The sequence below is a fragment of the Cyprinodon variegatus genome, unplaced genomic scaffold (genome assembly GCF_000732505.1).
Source record: "Cyprinodon variegatus isolate N-32 unplaced genomic scaffold, C_variegatus-1.0 Scaffold1389, whole genome shotgun sequence".
Classification (NCBI taxonomy): Eukaryota; Metazoa; Chordata; class Actinopteri; order Cyprinodontiformes; family Cyprinodontidae; genus Cyprinodon; species Cyprinodon variegatus.
Genome location: NW_015151842.1, coordinates 61,150 through 69,012, shown reverse-complemented (window position 1 = coordinate 69,012; position 7,863 = coordinate 61,150). Strand labels below are relative to the sequence as shown.

Genomic DNA, 7,863 nt, shown 5'->3' with positions numbered 1-7,863 from the left:
CAGGAATTGAATAATTCAATTGGTATTCAATCAATACAAATTGAATAAATGGATTTTTCTGATTCTGAAATTTCTGATTCTGATTTTTTGTGATTCTGAAACAAAAAATTAAGCATAGAAAACAAGTATTTTGGTCTGATTTATTCATTCCTCAATAAAATATTTTTCTGTATTCAACAAAACTCCAAAAATTTATTTTTTTATGGATTATTGCAAATTTGGAAAATGATTCACTGTGAAAGATTAGCAGGACACAAAGACTACATATCAGTATTGCTTCAGAATCTGTGCTCTATTTTACTCTCAGCAGAAAATATCCAAACCTTGATAATTTCATAAAGCTAAGACAGTGGTCTTTAATTTAATTTAATGCAAAAAGAAAAGACTGTATAAACCTAGCTACAATCTACTCTGTAACTTGTCACTGTGTGCATGTGTTGAAAAAACCATGGATTGTTTACTGCAGCCCTCATTCAGAAACGTTTGAATGCATCCAGAGCAGTAGGCTGATGCTAATGAGATGGTTACAAGAAATAATTTGGAGTGCTACCAGCCAAGTAGGCTGTGGTGAAGGTGCAGCCTTGGGATAAGTCTAAGTGTAATACAGTGATAATCTATCCAAGGTGGATCACAGTCAAAGAACCTTTAATGTCTAAATACTGAGGGCAAAGCATTGTGAGTAAATCCTAGTATGGCTGTCCCAGAACCTCTGAAAAACAATCACTTTCAATGCTGATTTATTATTTTTTTTTTTTTTGTGAACATGTGCGATGATTTTTGTCTGTTTAAAACAAAAAAGGATGAGTAAGCCACATAGCTCCAAATGTAGCAGCTTTCTAATGTTAACTCTTGTTATTTATAGTAACGTACAATCTATATTAACATTTTCCATAGCTGCTTTCGGTTGAGCTCAGGTGCCATGTGGATTTTAAATCAGATGTTTAGATGTACAGCATAAAAGGCCTCATAGCAGACATAAAATCTCACTAAAGCACTTGATTATTTTTACATTTCCTTATTAGCTGACAGAACTTACTTTTAAACTCTTTTGATTTGGATCAAACATTTTGGTTATCCCTCAGCAAATTTTCACATTACTGTGTTGGATTTTTAGCCCATTCCGCTTGACAGAACTGGTTTAATCAAATAGAGCTTGAAGGATGCCTTGCCTGCACACACAGTTTTAGTTCTGACCACAACATTTTTTATTGGAATAAGACCAGAGTTTTGGTGCCATCTTTTCAACTCAGAGATCAGATTTTCCAAATTCCTCTTCAGAAATCCAACAAGTAAATCCCATAAAGTTGGAAACTGGAATGGGAAAGTCAGAGCTAGCCAAGCCGTCTCAAGGTTTGTTTCAAATATGACTGCTCTTATATAAAATCTGAGGGAAGTAACTGATATGAATAATTGGTCTGATAGGTTGTGTCTCATTAAGACCGTCCTCTAGTTTTATTTCACTGTTGCTTGAGTAAATCGTGGGTAGAATTTGACAAAGAGGATATTTCTGGAATGTGTTAGGTCTCTCCTTATAGCAGATTTCTTAGAGTCAAAGCCCTCTGAGGAACAGCTAAAAGTGAGTTTAGAAGTGTCAGCTGCTTTTGGACATTTCTACATAAATTTCTTCCCCAATACTGAAGTTTGGGGCATAAGAAGTTAAGCCACTTCAAACTTATATAACAGTAGTATCATTGTCAATTCAGAGCAGCTGTCCCCAACCTTTTTTGCACCACGGACCGCTATATCTCATACAATATTTTCAAGGACCGGCTGGGGGGGGCGGATCAAGTAAAATGATACGACTGGCATAAAATCAAATACAAACAGCATAAAAATAAAAATACAAGCCGGTCCCATCTAGGCGTAATCAAAGTCAATGACACATGAAGAGTGCTCCTGATGTCCAGTCTGCTCCGTAGCTTTGTTTTGGTCGCTGTAACCGCTTCACAAAGATAGGATGTTATAGATAGGATGCGTCTTGAACTGAATTAACCTGTGTCAAGAGGCACAGATGCACCGACTGATGTAATTGGGAGAGAATACCGCAATTTTTTTTTATATTTTTCAAAATAAAAAATCACTCAGACTCTGTTTAGAGTACCCATTTTTATTCAGCTTTTAATACAAATGTCCTGAAAGATTCTTGCAATATTCCAACACTAGGTGCCTTTCTTTTCTGTTTTTTGACGAGCACCCGTCCCTATTACAGTGCTTTGCTGTAATGGGGACGGGTTCTTTCTGAATTGGGATGGTTTTCAAATTCAACATAATTATGAAGAAACAGCTTAATAACTTAGGTTCTTGAAACCTCAGAGGCATGAGTTATAAAATGTTATCTCTGTCTTTGACAGCAGCTGGGAACTGTAATGCTCTTTCTAGATAATATCAGTTTGGACGAATGTTTTTTTTCCTAGCTGAGTGGCCTTTCTGTTTTTGTCTTCAGGATTGTTTTCTGTGAATAAAGACGCCGCTTTGTAAATCATCTCAGAAGGCCAGCATTGTGTTTACCTTTACTATTTTTTTAAGGTAAACTTTAGCAAAGGCTTGGGAGGAAAGTTTATATAAAGTATTGTTAGTTTCTTTTTTTAAATTGCTTTCACTGGCAGAAACTTCTACAGAGAGAAAATACGTTAACTGAGGTATTACTGAACAACAAGAGCAAAAGAATGCATTTGAAGAGGAACGTTTTTTTTTTTTTTTTGGCAAGACTTATAGGTTTGGGGTAAACCATGGTAGAAATTCTTTGTAAATCATTGTTATGTCTTTAAAAGCTTACATATCATAAAGGGGAGAGTTATAATAAAAAAGTATTTTAAAAGAATAGAATTAGGTTACTCTCAACAGTGGCTCAAAGAACAAGTGAGTGAATGAATTAAATAATTATATTTCCTTACAAAAAGAACAATGTTATCCTTTCTTATTCTATTTATACCTCTTCATGTGAGATATCATGCTGAAAACCTGCAGTCAGGAGAAATGAACTTCTATTTCTCATGGCAGGTTTGAAAATCTTGTATCAGCTGTAGTTAAGCCAAAATTCCCAGGTGCAGCTGCTGCATGTACAGTGCAGGAGAGCGTGTGTTTAAGTGAACTCGTGTCGTCGTGTGTCTGTGTGCTTTGTGCGGCTGCAGCCACAGCACTTTTATCAGTGAGGGTCAATTTGTCTCACTGTGTCAGAACAAGAGGATTTAAAAGTTAATTTCTGCTGCCAGCTCTGAAAGATCATCAGCATAACAACAGCACAAAACTTACTTTGCAGATATTTATCTCTTATGTGAACCTGTAGAAGGTATCTACAGAGGTGCTGTGTGGTTCTTGAAGAATGTCCAATGCAAACAGATGTGAGAATGCATAGGTGGCCTTAATGAGGCTTTTGAAAGTGCCATTACATGGAGCTGCTGTGAGATGAGAGTTTTTCTGGTAGCCACAGATTGAAATACCTTAAAGACCATTCTGATATGTCATCAAAAATAGAGGAACAATGTCAGCAATGTCTATACCATACCATACCAACTTTATTTATGAAGCACTTTATACACCGGACAGGACCAAAGTGCTGTACACAATTATAAAATACAATGCAATTATAAAATAGAAAAGATCGAGTACAAAATACATATTAGTATACAAACAGAATAAAACAAAGTGAAACCTCTCAAATTGTGCCAAAAGACAGATGAGTCTTAAGAAGGAACTTAAAAATAGCAAAAATGCTGCTTCATAAAAACCTTCATGACAGGGACATACTAGGACAAAAATGGAGGAATTTGATATCATTCTAGGACACCACCTCCTGATTAACGAAGACCACCATAACTTGAGCTCACTTTCTATTCCACCTGTCGTGTAATTCTAACAAGGCTTCACCCTCTATACCTGTGGTTCCAAAACCTGCTCCCCCCTTTCCTGCCTGTTTTATGTTGGTATCTTCCTGCTGACACGTACCTGTTTTATATGAATGAGTTATGAACAGGCGTCTGCAGTAGTTGGTGGAAACTGAGGAGGGCTTTCAACCACTGAAATCAGGTGCACTGCAACAGGGGGATAACCTTCCCTATGCTATCACTTTGTTAAACTTTAAACAACCCTCCGGCAACACACAAGATTAATTCCCTTCTTCACCACCCAGTGTTGAAGTAATTACTGGCTCTATAACAAGATTTAACACTCTTGTCTGAGTTTTTAACAAAATTCATAATGTGCAAGTTGGCAGACTCTCCGAGTTGAAATCCATTTTAGAGGCGTGTAGCTCTGGAATAACGCTCGGTAATGATCACCTCTATTTTGTTGGTGGAGGTGGGTCCAATGTTACTTGCTCACTTTGCAGTTGTTCAGTGGACCAATCCCCATCTAGTTTTTGAGTACCTTCAAATTCTCAAACAAAACTAAACAAATAAATGAAAAACACAATATGATGTGATTGTAACATGTAAAGGGCTGGTTATACTCCCCGCAGCAGTGTATCGCAGTGAGCTTGTTGCAGATATTTTTGATTTATGCCCAATTCTGAAGCGCTGTCTTTGCTATGTAATTCCACGCCACAACGCAAAAGGGACAATTATCAACTAGCTGTGAGTCTAGGATCCAGGTGGAAAAATTGTCCCGGTGTTCTCGCGCACATCGCTTTTCTAGCTGGTCCAACTTCACGAGTCATTTTCCGCAATGGCGGTCATACAAACAAAAAAAAGGCCGGTCAGGAAATACTGTATATACTATATACTAGTGTGGAGCGGATGTAGATTTGACCAATCGGATGCCTCCTGTCTGCGGTCACCTACAATTTAGGAGAGGTGCAGCAGAGTATCTGCAGCAGAGGCGGGGCCCATTTGCATTCACTGCGACACACATGCAGACAACCTGGTTTCGAAGTATAAATCAGCCTTAATGAAACGCATAACAGTTTGTAGTGGAGTTTAAAGTATAGGTACTTCATGTAAATTGTAGTGCATAAAAAATTTACTTACAGTAGGTACAGTAACAAAGTACTTTTACCTCATTACATCCTACCACTGATATGCCATGTATACCTACAGCAAACTCATCAAATACCGACACTTGGTCAAAGTCCCCAAAGTGTCCCATATTGACTTGAAGGGGATAACCCTGTCTCATATATTTGCATCCAGGTTAAATTACAGGTTTCAGATATTGTATAATGTTAAATGCAACAAATTTTTAAAACAACTTTAGCCTGCAAAGTTATTGTTGTGTAGCTTTAGCAGTGTATGGTTACTACTACTAATATAAGTGTTTCCATAGATTTAGGGGTTAGGGTAAGACCAAGTTTCAATATTTGACGAGTTGGGAGGGAGACTGTGTTGGTAGCAGAACTTTGACAGAACAGAATTCTGACTTTGACAGAATTAATTATTTAACATTATCCTTTTCTCTATTCTTACATGTTTAGTTTTTCTTGTAAATTTACCATGTAAGCTAAATTTCATTTAGAAGTTAATGACACATTTATTTTTGCTCTGATACCAACTGCAATGATATCTCCTCCAGATACATTTGGTGGCGCAAAATGGAATGACAAGAAGACAAACGCACATGCCTTTCTTTACCCTATCGCTACTGCTTAGTATGGGGCTTCTTCAAAATACCTCAGATTGTACCTTCTGCTCCTTGCTCCTATTCCTTCATCTTTTGCAGGATCAACAGTATGAACACTATGCAGGGTAGGTAATCTGGACAGCCTTCAGCCTCACAGACGTCATTACGCCATGAGGCATACTTGTCAAATTAGGACTACAGTCTTCCATGAAACAAAAACAACAAAAAACTAAAGCTAAACAATTGTAACAAACCTCCTGACGCTCTCTAAACCCAAAACATATGAAAGATTTTACATTTGCAGTTGTCACTCACATAAAACAGGAAGACATAAAGCACTTTTGTTAAACTCTGTGAGGTGGGTTATGCCCATGCGTCTATTCAAACAAAGGATTGCAGCCAATCATATAGCTCCTAATGGCTGCTAGGTCAGGAAGTCCCTGAATAGACAATAGCAAGCATACAGCTTCATCTTTTTTAGCTCCTTCCTTACTTATGCTGATCTCAAATGCTCTTCCGCTATGGCTAAAGTGTACTTACCGATTTGAGGTATTTTTTTTTGCATGATTCCAGTACCTATGTAGAGAGGAAATGGAAATGGTAGACTTTGTTAAGCTAATCTAAATGTAACAATTATTTATTTTTATCAGACCAGAACAACTTATATCTGTAAGGACATGTGGCAACCTGTAAGCGGCACACCTAGGTATATTTTTCCCCAACAATTACTTTCTTCGTTTCTCATTTCTCTAAAGGTCAATTGTAGAATGCCCAGCAAATAGCTACACAGACAACAGGTTCAAACATACAAGCTGTGGATTTCTGCACATCTAGAGCCTCCTGGCTGCTTTTCTCATTCATTTATGCTGATGGCCATGTCTTGTTAGATCTGTTGTTTCGTTCTCTCTAGTATTTTTAGATGATGGATTGAACAGTGCTCTGGGTGACTTCCACTTAAACATGTTCTAAACTGAGTAGGATGTTCGTCCCTTAGTGCATTCTAGATAATTAATTTATTAGGTAACTTTTAAAGGATTTTACTTAGGGGACCATAGCAAAATGAGCTTCATTTAAATGCCCACCAAACCTTTCAAATTTTGGTTTATAATTATATTTTGAAAACCAGCCTTTTCTATACACTGCAACTTTGATAGTGTTTTGAGTTTCCTTCTTTGATTGAAGGAAAGTGATTTTATACTTAAAAAATAACCACATACTTATGAAGTACAGGAGACAGAACCTGATCCTATGTCTGAACTAGAATTGTGAGAGAATGACAAATTTAAACAACTAAGGTCTAATGGAAGTGTTTCTTCTGGGCCTCTCCCTCTCATAAACCACAGCAATTATATTCCACAGCCCATGGAATGTGTAGGAGGGGCAGCACCATGACCGCTGCTGAGGTGAGAAGTGCTATGAAGTCTGAGGCTGGACCATCACCAGACAAATGTAGATTCTCCCTTGAATCTCAAAGTTTTTCTATAAAAAGCTACCAACAACATTATTTCTGGCTTAGATCTAAAAACTTTGTTTTATTTTAATGTCAAAGTTTATATAAAAAGTTTTTTTTCCCTGGACTTTGGGTTATAGTTCATGCCTCCATCCTGGTCAGTGCCATTTAGAGTCTATTATCATGATTATTTCACTTTAATGAGATGCTGGGCTTTAAAAAAAAAAAATCTCAGTATATTCTTTGCAAATATTCTTCGCAAATATCTTTAAGGTAGAGCTGTTTTACTATCCCAATATCAAATAAAAAAGAAATTCTACAAATGGAAAATACAAATCATGATTACATTATATGTGTTCTGTTCAAACACAGAGTTCAAAAATGTTTAATACATTTCTAAAGATGTAGTTTTATACTAAAAGCAGACTATGATTACTAATTTGTGAGCTGGATTACTTGTGATAATACAATTATGGAAAAAATATCTGTTCTTCTCAGCCATGGGGTATTTTATAGTGTTTTCTTAAGGTGTTTTTCATTGCTTGCCTCTTCTTGGCCACAATGCTGGTTCACCTTCAGAATTGTTGTTAGCCACTGAAAGCATTAAAAAGACTTAGAACAAAGGTCAGGGTTGAATCAATCACTAAAGATGTACTAGGTTGACTTCAACTGACACTGCACAAGCATTTTTCAATAAGGTTCAATACTTCCCAGAGATATTTAAAGGAGCAACATATAGAACAGGGAACATGCTATTTATAGATAATTAGCACGATGTTGACCTGTGTAATACCGCTTTCTGTCTTTAGAGGTCAATTTAGGATAAACTATATATATATATATATATATATATATATATA

General features: G+C 36.7%; 1 protein-coding gene across 1 annotated transcript in view; it reads right to left on the bottom strand.

Annotated features, from left to right (window-relative positions):
- LOC107103183 (FH1/FH2 domain-containing protein 3-like) overlaps positions 1 to 7,863 on the bottom strand; it is a 59,691-nt gene that overhangs the window by 24,399 nt on the left and 27,429 nt on the right. The window lies entirely within an intron of this gene.